At 44.1% G+C, this 25741-nt stretch overlaps 1 protein-coding gene across 2 annotated transcripts in view; it reads right to left on the bottom strand.

Moving 5' to 3' along the window:
• LOC116997848 (USP6 N-terminal-like protein) overlaps nt 1-25741 on the bottom strand; it is a 75496-nt gene that overhangs the window by 32769 nt on the left and 16986 nt on the right. Inside the window, exon 3 of one of the 2 annotated variants that reach the window (XM_033062997.1) lies at nt 19317-19379. The exons of the other annotated variant lie outside the window; for it this stretch is intronic. The gene's annotated coding sequence lies outside the window, so the exon portion shown is untranslated. The remainder of the gene's footprint in view (nt 1-19316; nt 19380-25741) is intronic. 2 annotated transcript variants of the gene reach the window in all.

Here is a 25741-nt window from a genome sequence, read left to right as displayed (position 1 = left end):
AATGCCATGCACTAAACCAGATTCCTCAGGGCCTCATCTGCCCTGGCATTGAACACTTCCAGGGACAGGGCATCCACAAACTTTCTGAGTAACCTGTTCCAGTGCCCCACCACCCCTAAGTAAAGAACTTCTTCCTAACATTTAATCTCTCTTCTTTTAGTTTGAAATCATTCACCCTTGTCCTATCCATACGTGCCTGTGCAAAAAGTCCCTCTCCCTCTTTTTTTCTATGCTCTCTTTCAGTATTGGAAGGTCCTCTAAGGTATCCCTGAAACCTTCTCTTTTCTGGGCAGAACCCCAGTTCTCTCTACCTGTTCTCATAGGAAAGGTATTCCAGGCCCCTCTGGGCCCCTTTGTGCCCCTTCTCTAGACCTAATCTAACAGGGTCCATGACTTTTTCATGCTGACGACTCCAGAGCTGGACACAGCACTCCAGGTGGGATCTCAAGAAGGCCGAGTAGAGCAGGAGAATCCCCTCCCTCATCCTGCTTTGGATACAGGCCAGGATGCTTTGGCTTTCTGGTCTGTGAGCACACTGCTGGCTCATGAAGAGCTGGCTCCAAGACAGAACCCTGAGGGACACCACTTGTCACTGGCCTCTACCTGGACACAGAGCCACTGACCACAAGTCTCTGACTACATCCAGCCAGCCAATTTCTTTTCAACCCAGCAGTCCACCCTTCAAATCCATCTCTCTCCACTTTAGAGATAAGGGTATCATGTGAGATCAAGTCAAAGGCCTTACAGAACTCTACAGAGATTACACCAGTTGGTCTTCTTGCCTTGTTGAGTGTTGCAGTCACTCCACCGGAGAACGTGACCAGGTTGGTCAGAAACAGTGAAATAGTGAAGCCATGCTGGCTGTGTTAGATCATCTCTGTCTTTTGCATGTGCCTTAGCATTGCCTCCAGGAGGATCTGTTCAAAGATCTTCCCAGCCACAGAGGTGAGGCTCACTGATCTGTAAATACCAGGGTCCCCCTTTCTCTCCTTAAAAACAGGTGTGGTACTTCTCTTTGTTCGAGTAACCAGGGACTTTGCCTGAATTTTCAAAAATGACAAAAAATTACTTGCCAAGCACATCATCCAGTTCCCTCAGAATCCTGGAATGCATCCCACCAGGCCCCATAGACTTGTGCTTATTCAGTTTTTCCAGATGGTCTTGAATGTGGCTCTTTGCTTACATTGGGAGGGACTTCACTCCCCCAGCTCCCACCTGAGAGATGTGGAAAGCATGACTGCCAATGAAGAATGAAGAAATTGCTAAGTACCTAAGCCTGATCCAGATCTGTTACAACCAGTTTTCCTTCCTCATAGTGGTTGTCTTCCCTTTGGGGAAATTGTCCACACAAGAAGTCCTCCCCTCTTCTCTTAGTGGAGAATATGTTTATAAAATCCAGCCACAGATAAAGACTTAAGGCAGATGTAATACTTCAGCTTACGAAACAGCAACGGTCATGCAGGGCACTCTGTTAAAAGCAGCTTTCTAGATTAGGAGTTAATATGAAAATAACTCAAGGATTCTTGTGGTTTTTGAATAGTTGAAATAGTTGTAATCAACATCCGTACCACTTGGTATGGGCTTCAAAGCATATATCACTATTTACTGTGTATTTGGTTGTTAGCATTTGACTGTGGTTGATATAAAACTAAACCTGCCATGGAAGCTGAAAGACAGACAGCTTTCCAGACAGGGAAAATTAAATGGTACCAACATTTTGGAGCAAGCCATATTAAATACAGAGACTGGTGAAATAAATTGTAAGTGCAATGAAATGATGCTTGGGGGAGTAGTGGAAGGACAGCCAGGTGAGTTGGTGTGGATGCGTGCCACCACAGAGCCCAGGATCCAAGGGGATGCACAACCCATCAGGAGGAGCCAGGTGACACAGAAAGACATCAAACCAGATGCCTCCTTTCCATTTCTAGGTTTTCAGAGGCATTCAGCACCTTTGCTCAAACATGCTTGAGAAAGAAACACAAGAACTTCAGAAAAGCTCGAGCTCAGAACCACAGTGGATCTATTACCAACATGTACTGGTTTGCATGCCTTCAGCATTTCTGATGTGAATAATGGACAGCAATGGAAGTGGGATAAAAGCAAGTCAAAGGGGACCAGAGCAGGCTCAAGTCTACCAATAGAAATACTTGAGAAAGGTTTTTGCAATGAAAGCTGGACCCTGCTTGAAGGAAGTGACAGTATCAATGGAAGAACTAAAAAACTCACAAAACCTTTTCTTGGATGAGATAAAAAACAGAGGGGAAAGTTTAAAAAAGCAGAAGGAGAAGTTTAAGAGAGCTTGTGGCCATGATATAAAGACAAGCATTTGGTATGATGGAGGCCCCATGCAAGGTTGTCCAGAAAAGCAGCAGCAGATGCTGTTCTCTCCGGGAAACAAACACAACTCAAATATCAGCTGTATTTCAAGATGTTTTCAAGATGAAAACATGCTCAACTGAAGAAGATAAAAAAGGTACTTTGAACTTGAAAGGTGCATTTGCCTTAAAAAATGCTTTAACATTTACCCAAAAAAGCAACAACTAGACAGTTCACTTTAAACAGTTCACTTATAAACACAGAATTTCAGTAAACTGCTACAAAAGGCATTTGCAAGCAGGATGATGATTTCCTCAGCAGCTTGGGAAATTAATCTTCCTGTTCCAAGATCAAAACCTGGCAGACCACAATGCATCCTACTGAAGGGCAGCTGGATTCTGCACTGTGCAAGAAAGCTTGGAAAAGGGAAGTTGCAAATAAATAAGCATCTAAGGGCAGTGGAGTGCCTTTTCATAAGAAACTTTTTTCCCCTAATGCAAAAAATGGGTCCAACACCAATAATAAGATCCCTACTTGAGTTAGAACATACCTGCAGGCCTTCAGATAAGACTTCAAATCTAACACTGCATAGGAGCTTTTTGCCTTTTTTTTTTTAACCAAGTATCAAGTTCTTCAGCAGGAAGGATCTTTCCAGAGAACAGAGATCAGAGCTGGTTCACAATTTATTATCGCTGTCAGTTGAGTAGAGAGGGGCCTCCCTTTAATTCAAAATGCAGTTGCTCCAATCTTGTCCTGGCTGAATACAAACCAAGGACTTCATCCCCCAGTTTCCCACTTCCCATGTAAGCTTGGACCTGGATCTTGGCCACAGACCTTCCTTTAGCATCTGCCTCACACAGACGCACTGCTGCAGCAAAACAAAAGCTGTGCCCTTCCCACCCACTTTAAGCAGCCCTTCCTCATGGATATCGCCCCTGCTAGAGAAACGTGTGCACTAAATCTCTTTTCCAGCAGTAAAGCCTGTGCTGTGTTATAGCTACTACTGTTTCTCCCACTTCCTTCCATTGACAGCAAACAAAAGCTTGTTGCTCACTGTTATCAGAAAATATTTGCTTTCCCAGATTGTTTCGGAAAGGTTTTTAGTAGAGTAACAGCTCATTCCCAACAATAAGCAGCAGGGGGTGATTTGACACAGAAGCCCTTTGCAGCCCACCCGGTAAATCCAGCCCAGACTGGGCACAGCCTGGTCCTGCCCTTCCCAGCCATGCAGTCTCCAGCACCTCCTCCATTTCCTTACAGGTCCTGTGGAGAAGACAATGTTCCAGCAGCATGGCTTGAAGAGACAGGGCTATTTTTGTACCAGTGACCTGGCTTCAAGTAGCTGCCCCTGTTTTTCAGCTGCACACCATCCGCAGAAGATACTGTGCCCACCCCAAGTATCTGCTGTACTCTAAATATGCTCCCTTGAGAACCTGCTTTCTCACCACACACTGCACTTCCTTCCTGCCAGATCCCTTATCACCATGTTTCATGCCCAAATGACATAGATGAAGCTTCCACTCTTGCTGGTGCTGGTCCTTTATTCAGTAACCAAAGGAAACATTCTCACACAAGGCACTAAGCCTGTGGCACTTCTGTTAATGTGTTATGATAAAGAATTAAACCCAAGTGTGACATGAAAACAGGGCACCAAGATTACAGCTCCCAAAAAAGCACTACTCAGTCACTCTTTATTTTTTATTTAATATTTTTTTAGGCAACCGGAGTATCAAATGTCAGGTGCTAAACCTAAGAAGAGTGCCAAAAGTCCAAGTATTATTCAGGATATGAAATGCTCAGCCATGGTCACCCAAGCTGACATGTTGCAGACTCATGACTGAAACCTGCCCACGACTGCCAATGCCAAGCCCAAACATCTTTCATCAACAGGTGGGGTTCCCTGCAATGAAAGGATTACCCAGATAACCACTTTGTGTCTTAAATTTGATATAAGGGAAAATGCACAACTAGCACCTGCAGGAGCTCAGCACCAACCTTGCACCATCTCCTGAAAAAAGCTTCCAGTAGACCTTAACTCTGGCCCTCATTTTAGCATAAGGCTCTGCCAAAGATTTCAAAAATTTAGCTTCAAAATAAATAATTTCTTGGTCCAAGAATATGGGGGCAGGGAGGGTGGTGCAGAAAGGACCACTTTGGCAAGTTTCTGATGTTGAATGATCCATAACCTCTTTCAAGCAAGATCTCCTTTACTGTGGCAAGCCCTGGAGTAGTGTGGGATTTGCAAGCACCCCACACCATATAAGCCCACCCTCCCCAACCAGTGCCCACAGGATGTGGGCTCAGTATTTTGGGGAGCAGCAACCTTTTTCCTTTTCCTGACTAAAGGCTGGACATGTGGTTTTAACACCTTCAGTAGAGTAGGCTGTCATTTCTAACTGTGCCTCTGGTCATTAAAAAGGCACCACTGCATAAAAAGATTTTCTGGAAAGCAAAACAACCTCAGTTCATTTAATTTATTGGCAATTAGCAGAAACCAGAGATCACTGATCTGGATTCTGAAAAAAAATTATATAAACAAGTAAACAACCACTTAAACACCTTCCTTGTCCTTCCAGCCAGACACCTCTCCAGCCCTACCATCATGTTTTTCCAGGAGAACTTTCCTGATGTCCTCTGAGATGGAGCAAAACACAAGAGATGCAGCACAGTCAGGCCACTCTTGCCTGTCCTTCCTTCAGCTTGCTTGCTTTCATGTGTGTTTATTATTTACCAACAGTTTAATTGCTTTCCTTCCACAATACCACCAGAGGCAAGCCTGGGGAAACACATAACTTTGGAGAGCCAGACCATTTCCATGGGTAGCTACTGAGACACAGAAAACATCAGCAACTCAACCTGAAAATGCTTCTTCTGTCCTATCATTTATATCACCTCTCTTTGAGAAATTTTTTCACAGCACCTTTGATATTACAAAAACCCAGGATCACCTCACTGGTCCTTCAAGATCTGTGCTTGCTTTTCAGTCTGTCAGGAAGAGGTGAAGAGAAGCCCAGCCAGCAGCTGTTGGATGATTAAGAACTTCAGGTTCCACATGGGAATTTACTGGCTCTCTTATCTCAGAGACATTTGCAGGTAAATCCCAAGAGACTCCAGACAGTCAGCCACACCTCAAACCATAAACACCTGTAATTTAAACTGCCGTTTCTTACACCTGCCTTTCCATGGGATTCCTGCAGTACAGCATCTGTATCTGCACATCATTCCTCTGTCCAAGATTTCCCCTTTCAGCTATTTAAACCTTGATCCTGTTTTCAACTTCTAAGAAGCTGGCACTATCACCCAGACATCTGCTACAGCCAGAGGAAAAGCTGAAGCACAAGCCATCTCTCTGACCTGGGAAAGGTCCTTCACAAGGTACACCCAACTCTAACACCGCACTCCCTGGGGCACCAATATCCATCAGAACACACATTTCCCTAGTTCTCCTGCCAGTGGGCTGCTGCTCCCTTTTCTTCTCTCCCCATCTTTGTCTGAAAAGCTTCTAGGACTACAAAAACTCTAAAGAAGGCATTAAAGAAAGGTATTATTAGAAGAAAGTTACAAAACAACAACTTGAGAATAGCTGCAGCTAAAAATACCCAATCCCCACACCCTATTTTTATAGAGAACATTATCAGATGTCACTTCCAAGTGGTAAAAACATATCTGTTTTTTAATTAAGGTTACATTGTGGACACTGTATTTTTTATGGGGTTTTTTTTTGGTTTGGTTTTTTTTTTTTTTTTTTTTTTTTTTTTGCCAGGGACCACAAGAGACCCTAGGAAAAGACCTTGTTTGTCCCCCCAAAGATGCCACTTTTCTGCGATGATTGAAAGACACTCGGAAACTGGCACCAGCAAATTTGTATTTTCTCTAACACCTTTAGAAAGTCAGGTGGTCTTAGAAGAACACAACAAAATAACTTTCTAAAGAGAACAAAGTATTTTAGCCACTCACACAATGTTGCAGAGTATTTGTGCCATAGTGATTTGAGTTTTTATTACTTCACAGTATCAAGGAGGTCAACATGGGAAGGACAACAAGCGGAGCAGCAGGGCAGAGCAGGTATCAGCACAGGGCCAAAAGCAGCTGCTCATCTTCCCCAAATTCTAGACAGGACTGGAAAAATCTGCATTATGGACACACTGAATTAGTACGTTTTTATTAGTAAGTTTTAATTAGTTTTGCTGCTCAAATCTCCCAGATCTAAAGAGCAATAACCACGATGTATGCCAACATCAGGGCTTACTCCAACAGTAGGACAAGCAGAATCAGGGAAGTCAAGCTCCCTCAACAAAGACTTTTATACCTTTGCATTGATTAAATAAGCTCTGGTTTATTGATCACAAAACACCACCCAGGAGTTACTGCAGGCAGGTAATGAAATACCTGTGATAACATTTTAACAAACTGAGCACATACAAGGGGAAGCTTAGCACATTATAACACACTTTCTTCTCCAAATATGTAAATGAAACCCAGGAGTAACATCTCTAGAAGGTCCACAAACCTTGTCCAGGTCATACTCACTACTTTTTAACCCCAAACAAATATATACCTTTCCCCCACTCAGAAATACTCAAACCAATACTTTTTAAAGAAATCACAAAATAATTTTGACAGTGTATTCCTTTGGTGGCCAACTCTTGCTCTGCTGCCCCCTGCCCAATGCCTCCTTCCCACCACCATAAAACATGCAGTCCACCTCATATGTGCCCATTCCCACTGCTTTCTGCCTGTCCATGCCGGCATTTTAAATTTTACTTCACCTGTTTCCCTGTTATTTGAAACTGGCCCGATACAAAATTTGTTAGCATCGAAGAGATGGATTGTGCAAGCCTCCTGCTGCCCTGAGAAGTCAAGGTGAATACCCACCAAAGAGCATTGCAAAGGACTAACCTGGAAGTGATGAGTAGGAAAACCAACAGACCACCACAGCTATATTCTACTGCTAAAATATTTGCTAAAGATGCATCAGTGGGTTGGGGGGAGCCTCCCTGCTCTCTCCCCAAAGGACACGGAGGAGGAAGATTGGGGTTATTTTGAAGGACAGCCACTGAACACAACCACAAGGGTGTACTGGGAAAGGGGCAGTGCTCAGATTCACAGCCACCACCTCCTTCTGTCCGCTCAGCCTGGAGGAACTTGGAAGATGTGCCCACATGATGTCATTAGTGGGTTGGTGTCTAAATAAAGGAAGCTTTTTATAGAATTTCTCAATGACAAACTTATTCCGGTAAACCCCGACAGCCAAGACGTCAAGCAGAAGGGAAGGAAAAGGGAAAACAATACCCATAGCCTTGCTGGGGCCTGGACAAGTGGGTGGAGTCTCAGGAAAGAAACCTAAACAAATTTACTCCCTCATACCTGCTTGTTGGATAAAAAGTTCAGGGAAGAGCAGGGCACAATGTAAGTGAGACGTGCTTTTACACCATTTGTCATAAGGACACATAGCCTACTTTGGCATCAGGGAAAGAGGGAAAAGGATGAAGATGAGGAAAGAAAACACTGAAAGAAAAAAACTTTGCTGAAAGAGAGTAAATAAAATGTACTTCCATGTCAGAGGGGTTTTCCAGCTTCGTATTAATCATGTGGCAATTACTGTGTTTCCTAAAAGCAAACTGGAGGGTTCTGCATATTCAGAAGACTCTTGGCTGCAAATGCCTTAAGCTCAAATCATGAGCAAATACCATTTGCTGGAAGTTAAAAAAAAAAATTTAAAAAACAAAACAAAACAAAAACCCCACCAAAAAAAAGTCAAAAAGTCTAACCAAAGGAAAGCAAAGTGTTCACGTATGCCCGCACGTCATCCTCTTCTTTGTAACTCTTCATCACTCCCACGTGCTACGGAGGTTCCCCTTCTTCCCTCCGTTCTGCCGTGCATCTTCAGCCGGGCATCCACATGGAGAGCAGTTGCAATAGCCTGGTGACTCATGCTGCAGTAATGTGGGTGGGAACTGCTCCCATGCCCAGCTCCTAAGGACACAGCCTTTTATGGTATTTTTAGCGTGTTGTGGGTTGTAGCACTTTGCCTTTTGTCTTTCAAGAAAAGAGCTCACAGTTCCCCCCAGGCCTGGAGTCCAGGCAGGTGATGAGCAAGCCAGCCTGGAACTTCCACACCCAGCCACGCTAGGGATGCTCAAGGATGTCACAGCACCGCCAATCCGCAGGCTCTCCCTTCCAGGTCCTTGGGTGGCTGCACCGCCCTGCAACCTCCAAAGAACGGAGCATGCGTGTCACTTGTTCTGTGGACAGAGTAACTACTCATGCCAACTCTGTAAGGAGTTATTCCCTGTATCCCCCGAGTCCTAACTACCCTGTGGCAATACAATAACAAGCTCATCCTGGCAAGCCATCAGACATACAGTTTCTACCCTTGATGGGCTGCTGGCATATGGAAAGCTGGCAGGTCCCATCTGTCTTCCCTCAATTAACTTAAGACCACATCTCCCCCAGAAAGTAGAAAATAAACTATGTAGGGTTTCTACTCCAAATAAATACAGGTGAAACGGAGCAAGAGGTTACTAGGAGAAAGCAGACAGAGATGTTACACTGAAACCAGGTTAAAAGCATCAAGGAGAAGAGCAGTGGCAGAAAAGTCACTCTCTGGACCTCAGGTTTGAGCACCACAGCACATGGGACTCAAACCTGTCAAGGTAAAAAAGCAGGCTCGGCTGTGCTCTTTAAAAGCTGAGAGCCACACGTGAGATTAAAAGAGTATCCCAACATTACCCCATAGGGCTTGTAACAGGACTCTGGCTGCAGACATGCAGTGGATTGCTTTACAGGACAGCCCCCCCATTCCCCCTAGCACCTGAAGCATTATCTGCTGTAGAATAGAAAGGCATGAAAGTTTCTGCATCCCCAATCTCAACTCCAAACAGCTACTGATTTTAGTCCTTTCAAAGTTATGAATTGAAGAGGAAATTAAATTATAATCTGCACATGTCTAAGAAGTCCAGGAGAAAAGCTAGCAGGATAAACAACAAAAAACAGTAATCAAACTTCCTGATGCAAGGACACTAAAGATATATTTTTTATTTCTTCTGAAACTCCAGTGAGCTCTGGAAGGAGTCAGCCTACCAGTCAGGCCAGATAAAGGACAGACTGCCCATACAGACAGATTTCACCCAGTGGGAAGCACCAGTGAAGACCTGCTCACCTGAGTGACTTCTCAAGTGTGAGAGACACAGCAAAGGGGAAGTCTGGGGGATGTTTGTGTGGGCAAGCACTGCACAGCCCACAACATATCTTGGAGGTGAGCCAACAGCAAGAGACAAAAAGCCCTCCAGTTTAAAGGTCACTCAGTGCATTGCCCTGGGCACAGCAAACCCCAGTATTTGCCAAACAAGATGCCCCATACTAGGGGGACACCAGGACCCCCTAGACAGACCAAGATGGAATCTTTTGCTCCTTGAGAAGATTAAATACATTTCCAAATTTAGGACGTCTTCCTGCTCTCAGATAACAGATCAAGATTACAGAATTAAAGCTAAAAAAAACAAAAATCACGTGAAAGACTCCATCCTGTTCAAAGGAATACAATGCTTTTCCTGTAATCTTGCCCTAAGTACCACAACATCACACTCGATTACTATCCCATCTTACTCCTAAGTCCTGCACAGCCAGTTTGGCTATATGAGAGCAAAATGAGCTCTGCCTTGCCTCATTTCTCATTAAACTGCTAACTACACATGGCAGTAGTTGTATAAGAGGCAAGCCAAGTTACTTAATTTTCGTTATCCTTTACTTGGACCAACACTACGAAATTGGAGTAAAAAATAAAAAATAAATAAAAACCCAGGAAGGAAGAAATGAACAGAACAGAATAATCAGCCTAAACCTCCTACATACAGAAAAGGAACATATCCAAGCCTGAACTGAGGTTTACATATCCCACACCAGACAGACCTCTCTGTACTCTTCAGTTATCTAAACGTGCCATCTGCGCTTCTGAGAAAGCCAGGAAAAGGAGGAAATGCCAGTTTGCCCCTACATGCTCAATTCTGCAGTTGCTGCAGGCAACCTGGTGCTGCTCTGACTTTGGTGTGCTGGCAGACCCCAGGCACCCTGGCCGCCCCCGCCACCAGCTGTGCAGTACACCTGCATTGAACATACTTTTGGTACCTTGGCCCACCAACAAAAAAAACTTTCCCAGACAGCAGGTTCTCTGTAAACCTTAAAAGCATTGGATGCTGATTTTTGCAGAGCAACAACTTCCCTTAATGCAGAAGTCAAGTGGTGCCAGCACAGCCTGGACGTGGATGCACTGGTGTTTGGACACATCCAGACTTTGCAGCTGATGGCATCTTCAAAAGAACAAGTCCAGACAGTCTCCAAGTGCTTGCAGCCCTCTCTTCCTCCAGTGGGTGTCCCAGTGACCATCCTGCCATACATCTCCAGAGCTGGAATGCAGCCCTCCTTTGGAGCAGATCAGACTATGGCTTGCTGGGACAGCTGTAGGAAGGGATGGATGCATTTCTCCCCCTCTTCATGGGGAAAGGGCTCCCTTTAAAGGCAGGATGTGAGGCAGATGTGCCTCTCCAGGGGAAGAAGTACAGACTTAAAGCATTTGTTAGCGAGAGATTACAACCCTGGCTCCACTGAAATGAATGTGATTGCTGCTAATGAATCTACAATGCAACTCAAACTTCCACTGCTCTTCACATAAGACCCAGCTGAACTAACATGCAGTGTTCACTGAAAAAGCTGAGCTTTACCAAGCTTCAGTTCCTTATGAGTTTTCCATGCTCATCTTCTCACTTCCCCCTCTCAAATTTGCAGATGGGTTTAAGCACAGCAGCTTCTGCTCTGAACTCTTCTCAAAGCAGTTTGCATCATCAGGGTTGAGCTTAATGTAATGACAACAGGAACTCTTAGCAGGAGGAAAAAAAATTCAAGAAACTACATCCTTCACAGGATCTGCAGATGGCATGTTCCTCTCAGCAGTACCAAAATTGTTTAAAGGATAGTAGGAGACTCCTACAAGGAGATGCAGATATTGCCATCACAGCCAGGTAAAAAGAAGGAGGGAATGGATCATGACACAGGTGGTGTTTAAAACCCACCAATTGTTTTAGAGGAAGGAGCGAGGAGAAAATCCAACCAAAAGAAGCATCCCATTCTGTGCACACCTGATGACCTATTACTGTCACCAGTCCTTTGCAGGGCCATAGCCTTCAACTAAGGATCTGCTTAGCTGGAACTAGTTGGCAAATTATATAGCAACTAGTTGGCAAATTATATAGCAACTGGAGGCCTTAAGATCCTTTCAGGAAAATGCAATAAAATAAATAAAAATCAGCTGGGCAAGTTCTGTCTGACAACTCACTTTTTTCTCCATCCAGTACATTGCCATGTGGAGAGACACGGTATGAATCAATCCATTTTGGCAGCACAAGAGAAGTCAGGATGCATCACTGCTCCACTACATGGGGAACACCCCTTGAAAGGCTTTGTTTACCCAGCAGGAGCCAAAGCAATTCCTACACAAAGCCTGTAAGTACATTTAAAGCTCAGAAGTAATCTGAAACAGGTCCATTCTCCCCTCCAACTCTATAAATACAATCCAAATTGGGTCATCTCCTAACAATAAATGAATGATACTCACTTAAGTCTCTGCTACACTGCTGACATAATCTAGGTCCTTTCATTCTCCTTGTACTGCAAGTACTAAAGATGCTTTTGTACATCCTCTGAAGTACTCCATTTAAAAAACCATGGTAACTAGGGCACTGCATTCAGCTGCTCTTGGAAAGAAAAGTCATTCCTCTTCCCTCTCAATAGGCTCTTAGGAGACTTGGACAGAAAAAAAAATTGCCTAATCCAAACTCAGCTCCACCAGGATGGCTGGAGTTGGGTGCTGGGGATAAGGGTGAGCACAGCTACCATGTACCACTTGGGTCTGTGGTGTGAGAAACACCAGTAAGAGCACTGCACGTGGGGAAAGACAGCCATTACCTGTGTCCTGCATCTATCTAAACAGCATCCAAAAGTCCCATTTGAAGGCATTGAGTGTGACAGCATTCAACAGGTAAAACATCATATTTTCTTCAAAGGCTATTGGATGCTCCTAAATAGCTCAGCTTCTTTTTATGGTATGGCAGGATTATTTAGTTTCAGTACTTCAAGCATTAAAGGACTACAGGAATCAAGAAGCAAGCTTTTTGTTATTTTTGAATGGCAGTAAAAGTTTAAGGGGTTTTGATGTTGTTTTATTTCTTGCTCGTTCCAAATGCCTCAGAACTGTGAACTTCCCTGCATGGCAGCTTTTGAAGTTTGCCTGCTGGCACCAGAGTCTTCCTCCTTTCTGAAATGGAAACATTCAGAGATGTGGGCACAGGGATCAGATGGAAAGAGCGATGCAGCTCCCATTAAAAAAGCCATTTATTAGGAATAAAGCCACCACCCTAAAAAAGGGACATTTGTCTAAAATGGAAGGTCAATTATTTGTATTTTTAAAAAGAAAAACATTCATTTAAAAAAAACCCCAAAAGAAATGTACTAGCACCAGAAAGTCTAACAACTTTAACATGATCTAACTGTTTCACTATTCCTTATACACAATTTTAGCAGACTTTTTCCAAATCCCACTATGTACTGTTATGGAGCCACATTCCAAGATTTAGGGCTTTAAAAATAGAAGCCTTTAACCACAACATCTGCAAAAGTACCTTAAAAAAAAAAAAAAAAACCAACTAAAGCAAAAAGAACCCCTTTCAAGTTCTATCCTGTTATGAAGGCCATTCCTTAATTGATGTACAGAAGCACTTTGAGCCTCTCAGGAGGAAGCAGCATTGGATTCATGACAGTACTGCTGCAGAGGACCTCCTAACAAAATAATTAATGCCTGTTTGAAAAATATGCTAAGTTGGGAGAAAACAGGCAGTTTTAAAGAAAATGTTCTTAAATGGGGAAACTGAGGAATGCAATGATTAGCCAATTCCTTAAGCAGCAAGAAAATTATTTCTTCTAGCTAATACACTGTCATCTTCGCTAACACAGGTTGTCATGGAGAGAGATGTGAGAGGGTGAACTGAGGACAAGTGCAGTAGTTACCCTTGAATTCCTGACTCTGCTCCTCACACCATCCACTGTTACTTTTCAAAAGAAAAACAGGAGAAAACTTAAAAAGGAAAACAAGACAAAAGCGTGGAAAAATACTTTCAACCAGATAGGTCAGCCTAGCTTGTGTGAGACAGAGCCATAAAACCAGGTACAGCACACCTGGCTGCCTTGAGAGACATGCAGAGAATGAAGGTGTTTGGAAGCTAAACCATTCTACCTTATTTCCAAATATAAGGGAATAATATTTAAATAGCATTACAAATTATATATGAAGCAAAGACTAAAAGCTAAAATAACAAGGGGCTCGCATGAGATGCCCCCATAGCCACATTTCAACATGTGCAACAAATAAGCAGGTTTTTTATATGCAAAGTTTAATATTGATTTGTTGCTATTTTTCTTGAGACTCCAAGAGCATTCTCTTCCATATGAATCCTCATCCTTACAAGATGAGAAAAAAAAATAGAAAAGCTACCACTAGGGGTATTGCTCTGCCAGGCCTCTGTTCATTTAGGCTTTTGAAGGTGGAAATTTGTTATGGGAATTAATGAAGAGAATTAACTCTGGAGCCTGCTGCTCCCTGCCATCTCTCCTGGGATGAGTACAGCAGCTCCTGGCTACACTCCCTTGTCTCCACTGAGGATGAGGCAACTGGGACGTCTGCTCACAGTCAAGTTTATGAATGTTTCAACAATTGCCTCCTCCTTCGAGTAGCTGCCCAAAAGCTTACCCAAGCCTGGGCCTTCTGCCACCCCATCCGGCTGCTCTAACTAATGAGCTCCTCTGTTTGTAAACCCACGCCTTGACAGACACTCTCTGTCACGTGGCCACAGAACACTACACACCACAGATGCTCCCAACCTGCTGCAAGGCTTCTCCATCCCCTGCACCTTGAGGGACAGCAGCTCCTGATTCAGATTGACAAAGGCTGGCACTCTGCAGGCTCTGCTCCAGCCAGAAGGCAGAGGATCAGGAGTAAGTTCTCTAACAGCATTTTACCCTGCTTTGCAAAGCCAGACTGTGCCAAGTTTCATCTCACAGTGGAAAGGACGCACGGGCACACCAAGCCCCACACAAGTCTAGCTCCCAGGATCGCTGATGCCAGCTGCACTGTGCACCTTGTTCAATGCATAACATTTGCTCCAGGCTCTGCTCCTCCCTTCAGGAAAAGGCCCAACTCAACTTGAACAGCAGAATTTTGGCGTAGTGTTGCCACAAGGCTCTTCATGAACACAAGAGACTGAAGAAAGCTACTTGCATTTGGAGCAAAAGACAGAGAAGTCTGCCGTGTTTTGTTGTAGCATAAGAGAAAACAGCAACCAAATGCTTTTAGGAGAGCAGATGACAGCTATCTGGTTCTGCTGCAGTTATCCTTGAGAAACACCAGCCATGTTCTGGTCACAGGTGAAGAACAAATCCTGCATGCACAGTGAATACAAAGCTCACAGGAAACTACAACAGGTACTGTGGGACCACCCAAAAAGCAGGAGGAGAGGAAATGTCCCACCAAGCCATCAGTATCTGATCAGGCAGGCAGCTATTTCCTCTGCTCAGACTCATCAATTAGACACCCTAGTGCTTGGGAGCCCCTGCCATGGGCCCTTTCCAATCTGACACAGGAACAGGTACCAGAAGATGGGGAGAGAGTTCCAAGGAACTGTTATTGGAAAGAGAAATGAAGACACACAGGAAAGTTTCACCAGAACAAGTTGCCACACAGTTTTTACTCTACTGTTGTTGATGGATCTGCAATCCTCCAACATGGACCAGCACAGAAAAAAACACAAGGATTAGCAGAGAAGCAGAAATCTGTAGGCTTAACTTCTGGCCTAGCTCCTTTCCTCACCTCACTTGGAGCAAGAGCTGGCAAAGCTTTCCCGTCGCCCCCAAAGTCCATACCAAGCAATATGCACAACACAGACATTTAAATATAAATCGTTGCTGAGGGGAGATCAGAAAACCCACAGACAACACAGGAAGCTAGGCTGCTGTTAAGTGTACTATCTGTTGTGGAACATGATGATCACTTTGCTGCATACACCATTATTTCCATCAGGCTATCTCAGGCAGTGATGCTCTAGTATAGGAACCTGTGAGTTGGGCTTTGAATGTCTTGGATTTTCCTAAGTGCATGGACATCAGTTCTGGAAAATTTTAGGAAATGGGGCTGGTTATTTTCTTATCACAGCATTTGGAAAACTGAAACGAGTCCATTTGTGGCCTTCAGTACTTTAAACTAAGTGAATAAATGGAGAGAGCAGCCAATTTCTGTCTTCGTTAGATGAATTGCTGAGATCACGCTGTTAGCTAACATCACTCTCACTTCATTTTTGGCTGGAGAGGCAGACAGTGCAAAGGGGTGTCCAGTTACAGAATGGCAACACTGATAAATTGCCTGAAGTTTTAGCAAGAGAATAAATGCAAAATGTGCAACAAAAATGCTTGCTGAGTAATAGATGTGGGATCACGTGGGCATGTTTCTAAATTCCTTCTCTTCGCTACGTTCAACAAAGTCTTCCAGCTAGAAGTACAGAATGCTTTTGCAACTAAGTCTGACATTACTCCATTTTCCCTTCAATTAGAGGTCAGTTCTAATCCCCTTCAAAGTATCCACAGAACATTTGCCTGAATTCAGACTCCAGACAGCATAGTCAAAACAGAGAGTGGATCATCATGAAATATTAAGCTGCAAGTAGCACAAAAAAAGGTACCAGTGTCCTAGGCAAGAAAGAAAACAATCTGCAGGACTCACTGGTGTCATGCAAACCATGTCAGGAGCAAAAAAACAACTCTTCACAGTGAAAGACCACAAGACAACAGATAAAAAATGTTATCCAGAAGGAGGAAATGCTTCTTCCAAGGGACCCACAATTGTGTTGTGGCATGTTGTGCTACTCAGAGCAAGTTATACAAGGTGCCTTCAAAGTACCATGGAAACTGCAGGAGGACAATACCCATGCAACTGTTAAACCTTGAGATTCCTCCTTCCCCAAGGATCCACTCTGGTTGTCACCAGGGGAGGGGATACTGGCCAGTTTGGACCTTGGCTGGAGACAGTGTGCCAGTCTTCCACTCTCAAGCTACCACAGGCATTACAGCAAAGCTGGAAGAGATTTGGGCTCCACCATTTAAACCCCTTGACCTAGCATCTCAAGAAACTGCCTCTGACAGGGCTCTGAAATACAAGCACACCAAGAGGGGATTGCAGATACTTCCAGCTGTTCTTGTAGGGATCTTTCCTGAACAGAGGATTCAGAGGGAAAGTATTTTCTCTGGTGCAGAGCCCCAAGCAGTGAGACACAGCATGTCCTATCTTTTCCACAGCATAACACCCTGAAACAGAAGCTGCAAGTATTCAAAGAGACAAGAACAAGTGCAACTCTTCATCCACCAAAAGGCAGCTCCAACTCCAAGATGAAGATCCCCAACACATGGCACAGTATTTATCCAGCATCTACAATCATCAGTCCATTAGAAAAGACACACCCTCACGATTAACGGGCCACAAACTTGGTAGAGGAAATCTGAGGGCAAGAGCCATCTCCATCTGCTTGGACATCCCTGCCACACAGACCACTGCAATCTCAGATGCTGCAACAAGCAGATCATGCTTACAAACCTCTTGTGCCACCAGACATGACAAACTTGCAGGAAGACACAGCAAAATCATCTCTCTACACCACAGCTTTCTCATGCAAATCCTCCCAAACACATTCACTGGCAGCTCATGTTGGAAGGCTCCGAAAAATCAGTGCACTCACAAGGAACAGGTGCTGGGCACACTGCTGAACTGAAGGAGCTTTAAGCCACTTCACTCCTGCACTTCTCCTCAGGCAGCTGAAGGACCAGAGCACTGTTTTCAAGCTGTTCCTCTGTTTCACTAAGTATCTGAGTCAAAACCTGGCACAAACAAACCTGACAGGGTGTCTTTGGGTGTGTTTTGCCTCCAAAACAAAAATATCTTTCATTAACAGTGGAAACATTCAAGGCAGGGAGGAAGCTGATCCACTCGACTCTAAGGCTGCTCTGTCTGTCAGAAGATGCACGAATGCAAGGTCCAGGAAACAGATAAATGGCTTGCACAGAGGACACCTCTATCTCCTTGAATCAGGAGCAGATCCCAAGCCAGTAACATAGAGCAGAGATCCTTCTCCTTGTGGCAACCAACCCTCCAGAATAAATTAACAACAACAAAATCAGACAGGCCTCTTCTGAAGGCTTTTTAGCCACTTCTGCTTTGAGAGAGGAAATCATAAGAACTTTATGCAGATCATTCAACTTGTTCTCCAAGCCACAGCAGCTTGTCAGCATTCTGCCTGGATGTCAGACACTGTATGTGCACATAAAAGGAAGCATTTGCTCACTGCTGTAGCTACTTTCCAACCAGGCTGACAAAATGCTTCTAATTCTTTGTGCTCCTCTTGTGCTTCCCATCCTAGGCAGCTGCTTCAAGTGTTCATGCACACTAAGAGCACTGAAGTACTCTCACACCAAGTTACTCATTTCTGACTAGAAGAAGCCAAGAATTTTAAGGAAATAAAATGATGAATTATCAAAATTTCATGAGGATTCTCTCACCAGTTGCTAGTTAAATAAAAAACTGAGCTCTGTGGACATTACAGACAGTAAAAATGAGAGTGATGATCACAATTAGAAACTGTGGGCCAGTCATCTCTCGCTCCACAGAGAGGTACAGAGAAGCAATATGTCACTAACCAGCTCTGGGGCTGGCAGGGACCACTCAGCAAAGGGTGTGAAACCCTTTGCTACTGGAAAGGTGCACAGAAACATGTTACGCTTTGGGGCTGACAAATCCCTCAACTGAGAAGGTTAAAACCAGGACATCCCATCAATGGGGTCTGTGCATTCATGGTCCCCCAGCTGTGAGAAAATGAGAGCTGACAGCAGTGCCAATACAAGCAGTCTGTCCTCTCTCCTGTTCACTAGGTTTATGTGCCGACAATGCAGCCTGTGGGCACATTATACCCCCTCTTTGTATTTGGCATCAAGCTACAACAACCCTTTCTCTTCTTTCTTCTCTCACCTTGAACCAGTTGGGCTTCTGGCAACTAGGAGAGTAACCAGAATAAACAGTCCTCCTGCTCATGCGCTTGTAGGGATGCATCCTTAACCCAGTATTACAAACGCCATAGTAATAAATACAGTAACCTAAGCACTGCTGCCTTGTGCCAAACTTTCAAATGAACCAACCCACCCCAGCCTGAAGTGCCCTGTGGACCAGGGCACCTCTCCTGTTGCCATGGAGAGATGCTCAGAGTGCCAAAAAAAATCCCTCAGCACTGCCACAAACCAGTGCCACACTCTGCTTTACTATGCAAAGTGAAAATAGAAGCCATTGCTGGGACAGAGTTTCCTTCCTTCCTTCCCACACCACCTCTCATTCCATGAAAAACACAGTGAACAGAACCAGAGCAGCCCTGGAGAGGCACATCTCAAATCTTCTAAACAGAGCAAGACCAGAGTCTGGGCTTTCCTGCGTCCCAGCTCAGCATCAGCCACCTCTCATCACCCAGCCTGCTTGTGCCTAGGATAGCACCATAGAACCATCTGCATCACCATCACACTATAAAGTGCCTGCCATCTCCAAGCTGCAGATTCCTGGCCAAAGCAGCAAACCTTTGGAAGTCTCTGATGACTTGTTTTTTCCTCCCTCACCTATATCAGTTAATCTGAATAGCAGATGCTTCCTTTGTTAGTTTTGGTTTCTGTTTTGTACGGAGGTTTGCTTGCTTTTCTTATTTGAGTTGCTCTTAACAAAAAGCCCAGCTCCAGGCATGGTGTGACCTGTGCATTAGGAAGGCCAACAGATTGCTCTTTTTTGATCTGCTAATACAGCTGATTTTTTTCCTCTTCATTTGCAGGGAAGGTGAATAGCTCAGCCCCCAGGAAAGACACACAGCAATTACACTTACCTCAGACCAGCAGAGCCTTTTAGTGCAGAGCTTACACTGAGCTGGTGCCCTCCAGCATCTGCTCTGTAGACAAGAGCACACCAGGGGACAAGTTCACCAAATGGGGAAAGCTGACAGCTCTTTGCCTCTTTACTGCAAAGGGTATTCCAAAAATCCTCTCAAGAACACCCAATAACCCTCTGTTCCCCTGCTACTTTCATAAATTGAAATTCTAGATTTGAAAGGAAAACAATATGTAGGTTAAATTAAAGACTTCTTTGTTAGTCACCTTTCATCAAAAAAGATGTGATTGCCCAATTTACAGATCAATGCAGCTCTACAGAGTTCTCAGTAAGCACAATCACTGTGACTTTTCAAGTGCAGTCCAAGATCTAATCCTTCATTAGATATATTCAGTTAGCTCTAATTATGAACAGTTACATCTACAAGTGAGGCTTTACATAGGTAAAAATTCACACTATATACCTTCTGCAGGGTGTTCTTATCAACACATGAATCATATTTTAATGTGTACAACTGCCACTATTAAGAAGGCATTAGGCATCTTGTATCTAGTCTAGTGGAAGGTGTTCCTGCTTATGGCAGGGAGTTGAATGAGATGATCTTTAAAGTCTCCTCCAACCCAAATCACTCTGATTCTATGATCTACCTGCTAAATTATTAACACCAAGTCTGTTTTCCCACACATCATCCTTGTGGTTTTTGCAGCCTGGGTAGGAACAGCAGGGGATTATTTTATCACAGATACCAATACATACATGAAGAAGGAAGTAGAGAACTGCCTTGTACCTTTGCAGCATGCCAAACTGGAAGGACAGAACCAAAACGAACCTTGGTTTGTACAGGAGTTGTTTTAGCTAGACTAGTATACCACTATCATTACCCCCACAGCCTAATTAATGAGCTATGGCAAGATTATAATAACAGGCTCTTTAAAAAGTGTGCCAGCTGCCAACCCTATCTGTATCACTTTGCATGACAAAGTGTGCCAAGCCTGATATTCTGCTCAAGCAATGGAAAAAACAGCTTTTCGGGCAGATCCCCAGGACAAACACTCACGGGCAGACACAGCAGCTGGTTTTTCCACAGACACCGAGACGAGTACGCTCGCAGGCTTTTCCATACGTAGACAGACACACAAAGTCCCTTGACTCCAAGAAAGCTTAATTCAAAGGGTTTCCAACAGGAAAGCAGGACTCTCTTTCACAACATGCCTGCCAAACTTCCAAGGCTAGAAAGCTCAAGCATACAGTCCGTAGAAGTTTGTTTTTTCCTTTTTACCCACAATTAACATACCGATAGCCTTGGCACCAGACTACTTACAGAAGTGCTCTCTCTCAACACTAACAGTAAAAAATGTTCAAAAGAGCTTTGTAGTTAAGGTAGAGGATAAGCTAATTAAAACACAACCCAGTCTATCTGGAGGGATTTTAACACACCAGGCAAAAAGAGAAACACTACTGCAGCATGGAGATGTCTACTGGTCCTCTTGCTGTGGATGCCTGAAGGGGATCTCCCTTTCAGCGGCAGAAAGAAAAGGAAACAGCACTTCACTCAGAAACAGTATTCAAAATGTCAAATATGAGTCCTTCTGAAAATTGCATTTTTTTTATTAACTTCTAATTCTAACCAGATTTTTCAAGGAGGGACATCATCAAATTCTTATACCTTGGGCATTTTTAGGTAAGGATGACTACACCTACCTAAGGGATGCTGCAGTGCCAGAGTTAGGTCCTTTAGTAAATTACCGCTACATTTAACCTAGACATAAAGCCTTCTGAAGGCTGAACACCAGTATTTTTCCCTGGTATCTGAAAACAGCCAAAGGAACAGCTGCTTCAAGCAACCTTAAGTGAATTGAAGACAGAAAGAAAGTCCATATTTCCTATGGAAATAAAAGTCATCACCATGCTTGCGAGTATTACTCCAGCTGAATATAAGGAAACTGTTTTGAAGAAAATGTTGTTATCGCCATACTTCAACATTATTTTGAAGATAAATATTATCCCTCCACACCTATCACCGATCTCCTCAGAGGGACTGATACAGCATGGCACAGCTTGAAAAGAGGACAAGGGCTAAAAAAGCAGGACAAGCTTCTCTGCTCTGAAACAACCCATTACCAGCAGCAAGCACATATTGCTGTCCCACCACAAAACCCAACTAAGGAAAAGCATCTCCCAAAAAAGCCCAACTGTTTTAACTGAGATTAAAAGGACTTGAGTTTGCAGTTTATACACATGAACTCAGAAGAGATGCTCTGAGAAATGTTCTTTTGTGGTTTCTCTAATAACATCACCATTACATCATTAAAAGGGAGAAACTAATTCGTTCAACATGCATTCAGCCTCTAGTCTCTTGATCCAAACACTTCTCTATGGCCATTTGAACAGTCAGATGACATGGAGGCTGTTTCGACTAGACTACACACCACTGCTTTCTCCCATGTGGATTTTATTACGAAATTCTGTTGTTACATTAGGGGAAAAAAGCTAATTCAAAGTGTGAAAGAGAACAAGGACTTGAAAAGAGGTTATTAATCTCTACATGTGCCCCATTCTCTCCCTACACCCTGTTTTTCCCCCTCCATCTTAAACCAAACTGCAGCCAAAGGAGCACACTGTTTGTCAGAGCATATCCAAGTTGGCTGGTCAGCTGCAACATGGGATTGCATGTTCAGACAGTTACCACTCAGGAAACCTATCTCCTGAGCATCAGATCACACTCTGCAAACGCTGCAAGGTCATGGTAACGAGTGGCAGCTGAGAAGAGCATAGTGACTTGCTGTGGTTGGTGCCTCACATCCTGTCCCTGCAGCTGGCTCACCACAGCCCTCTCACTGCTGGATCAGCAAACTCCAGGACCCAACAGACCAGGAGACCTTGTGCCCGCTCAACAAGACCAAAGACCATTAGAAGAGAGGGGAAGAAGTCAGCCACATCCTAGGAAACATCACTACTATGCTACAATTACCATATACCAGGGCTAATGTAACCCACAGCTGTTAACCACTGCTGCAATGGAAGGGGGAAAACCCAAAAATGCAAATCAACCCCCATATCAAATAAACAATACTTAGCTCCCTAGGAATCTGAGCAGATAAATTCTTCATTGCAACTAATTTTATATTAGGGAAGCAAATTTAAGTGTTTGCATAGCCAAATCATCATGCTCTGAACAAACCAAGGGAGGTTTGCAGATATACATCATGCTGACCACAAGGCTCAGCTTTTGAGTGCAATGTAGGTAAAGAGACACTTCGGTGCAAAGCTATGTCAAGCCTGGTAAACACATATGCATAAAGACCCTATTAATAACCTGTTATTTCTGCAGGGAATTGGGGGAGTTTGAAAAAAGGCACTGGTCTGGAAGAGTGGAACAGGTTTAACACGTGGGATGCTCTGTAGAAACCAGTTGTAACAGGTTATGTCACCAGAAATGTTTCAACAAAAGTTAACTCTGACGAGGTTATGAAGTCCTGCTCAAAGGTGAATTCAGCACGATCTTAACTGAAACTGGTCAAAACCAAGCCAAATCTATGCAAGAACCATGCTTTCAGAAACTCCAATGTGAATGCTGCAAACAGCTTTCCTGCCTGGAGCTGTGAATATGAGGCCTTCTATAACAGGAAAGAAATATTTTCTGCAAAGTGACCCAAAAGACTACAGAACTATTTAGGAGACTGCTTTCCCCTTTTGTCAAAAAAAAATCCCATAAAATGGAATACAATGAGAACAATGCTGAGCTATTCATTCCAAAATGAAAGCTGCTTCTGAGAGAGAAGGGGAAATACCCACCACAATAGCTTTGGAAAACACTGGCCAAAACCCTCAGGAAAAGAACAAAAAAAGGAAAACATACTTTCAGAAATCAGGAATGATAAAAGTAACACAGAAGAATTGCAGCAATTTCATGCTAGGAAATAAAGACCAAAAAGAAAATCACCATGGTCGAGCCATTTGTCAGCCATTTATCATTTGCTCAGTTTAATCCAGGACTGCATTTAGTAGAAAACTGGCACAGGGGTTTTGGCAGCTGCTGGTACTCACACCGTGCAGGGTTCCACCCCCTGATCCTCTCCACTCCAATGCTCCCACAGCTTCCACCTGGATGTGGGACAAGTCCAGCCACCACACCTGGGCTGCCGGCACCATGCCAGGGCAAAAAAACAGGGAGTGGAGGATTGATTGTCAATCCTTTAAAAAACTCTTTTTTCATATAGATGCAACCTGCTAAATCCCTGGGGCTCTAGGCTTCTCCTTGGTGTGCTCCTCACCGTGCAACATGGAGGTCTGGAAACACGTGGGGCTGATGGCAGCACCATCCAAGGCTATGCATGTGCTTGGCCCTGCCTGCCTGAAGAACCCTGACAGCCTCATTTCCACTCATAGCATGACCACTGAGGCCCCAAAAACACCTACCCTAGAATTTTATTTTCTTTAAGAAGAAATGCATGTTTCAGGAATGAGTTAATACACTTCGAAGGAAGCACCACCTCCTTGTACTGGCATCTTTCCAGCCCACCACCATCCCTGCCACAGCAGTTTTGCAGGGTTAGATAAATAAAGAAAGCAAGCCACAATTCTAGAAACCTACCTGAAACCTTTGCTATTTCAGGTTGCCATTTTCACCTTTTTTCTCAGCCTCAGCTTCCTGCACCCTGGAACCCTGGACTCTCCAGCATCCTCTCCAGGACACTTAAGAGAGTGAAGTCCAACCACAGCTGCACAATGGCCAGCTGTGACTTAACTCTGCTTCTTCTCTACAGCCAGAAGGCCAGGAGCAATGCAAAACCACTCAGGTTTTCTGGCCTGCACCATCCACAGCATCCTGGAACCCAGCAAGGGGTCCAAGCAAGAGGCTCTAACTTCAGTTTCACAAATTGCCAGCGTACCAAACCCACGTTTTCCAGCAATGTTATTGTTCTCCTCCCCTTCCCCTTTGTCACAACGTCTCAAAGATCTAAAAACACTTATTATTTATCAATCCAGAAATTCTGAGAGCTACTTAGGAGGAAAAAACACCCCAACCCTTATCAGGTGAAACCAGCAGGACTCCAAAGCAGAGCACTGACACTTGTCCGGAAAAAGTGGAACCACTTAGACAGTCTCAAGGAAGGAGCAAAACAGCCAAAACCACCCTTAATGAAAGCTGTACCTTTTCTCTGAGGAAAACAAACAAGTGAACTACATAGAAACTCAGCCAAAAAGAAAAAGTAACACAATCCCTTGTGAACCGATAAAATATGAGATAGGCAACTGCATTCCCAGCTTAGAGAGAAGAAGCAGATTATTCTAACTGCTTAGTTTCCTTCTAAATCTGGGATATGTTTTATGGCAAGCCTGGAATTCACCTGAGGGTAATGCAAAAAGGAACATAAAAAATCCCAACATGAATGACAACTGAAGAGCAGCCATCTGTGTGGGCGTCTCTCTTTCCAAACAAAACTTGGAGTGAAAAGGGTTTTCCAATGAGCCAGCCAAGAAAAGGGAAACTTCATCAAGAATCACAGTAGGATCTGCCTGGAGAGTATGCTGCATGCAAGTGCCAGGGCTAAAACCACTCCCCCTGCCCACTACCAGCAGTCCTCCCAGATGTCCATCTGTCCACTGCTCCTTATCTTCCCTTTCAAAAACCGCAGTGAATGCTGCTGGGGAGGACACAACACGTGGCAAGTAATTAAAGAGGAAAGCAGAGCAGAAGCATCTTTGAGGATAAGCAGCAATTCAGGCATCACCAAATGCTGACCTCCACAAGGGCTGCATGAGGTCTCTCCTTGAGAAACCAAGCTGAGGGAAATGGCACAGTTGCGCTGGGAGGGATGAGTAAGCACAAACTACGGAATGCCCACAGAACTGCTCACCCGCACTAAACAAAGGTTTTGCAAACAGCAATATGAAGTCAGAGTTCTGTTCCTTGCTACAGGCAACGCAGAGACTGCCAGAATTCCCACTACTGCACCTTCCTGTGCAGATGTGGGTTCCAGCATTCAGCCACAGACACAGTAGCTCCTCACCTGCCCCAGTATCTGGGACTGGAGGCTGCCAGCCAAGTTCAGTTCTCGGTCTGCTTAAAACCCAGCACATTTGCAAGGCACGGGGTCAAGCTAGAGCAGATGGAATGCTGAATTAGGATGCTCAGCCTCCACCCAACTCCTTCCAGAGCAGCTCCTGTTACACCACTGGAGACAGGGTATTGATTCAGACATTAGCAGTTTACATGCACCTTTGGGTCAACCCACAACAGTGATTTTCAGTGTCTCTGACAGCAGATTACAACATATGCCCACATACTTTAAGCACAGTTCAATGATATCAGCAAAAATTCACTGATAGAAAAAATATTTTCTTATCAGAGTACTCAAAACTCGAGGAGGACATCTCCTCCTCCATAAACTCACCCATCTGGAATGAAACTCTCCTGAG

Source organism: Catharus ustulatus, chromosome 6 (genome assembly GCF_009819885.2).
Source record: "Catharus ustulatus isolate bCatUst1 chromosome 6, bCatUst1.pri.v2, whole genome shotgun sequence".
Classification (NCBI taxonomy): Eukaryota; Metazoa; Chordata; class Aves; order Passeriformes; family Turdidae; genus Catharus; species Catharus ustulatus.
The sequence above is the reverse complement of the archived record's forward strand: the minus strand, read 5'-3'. Positions and strand labels throughout refer to the sequence as shown.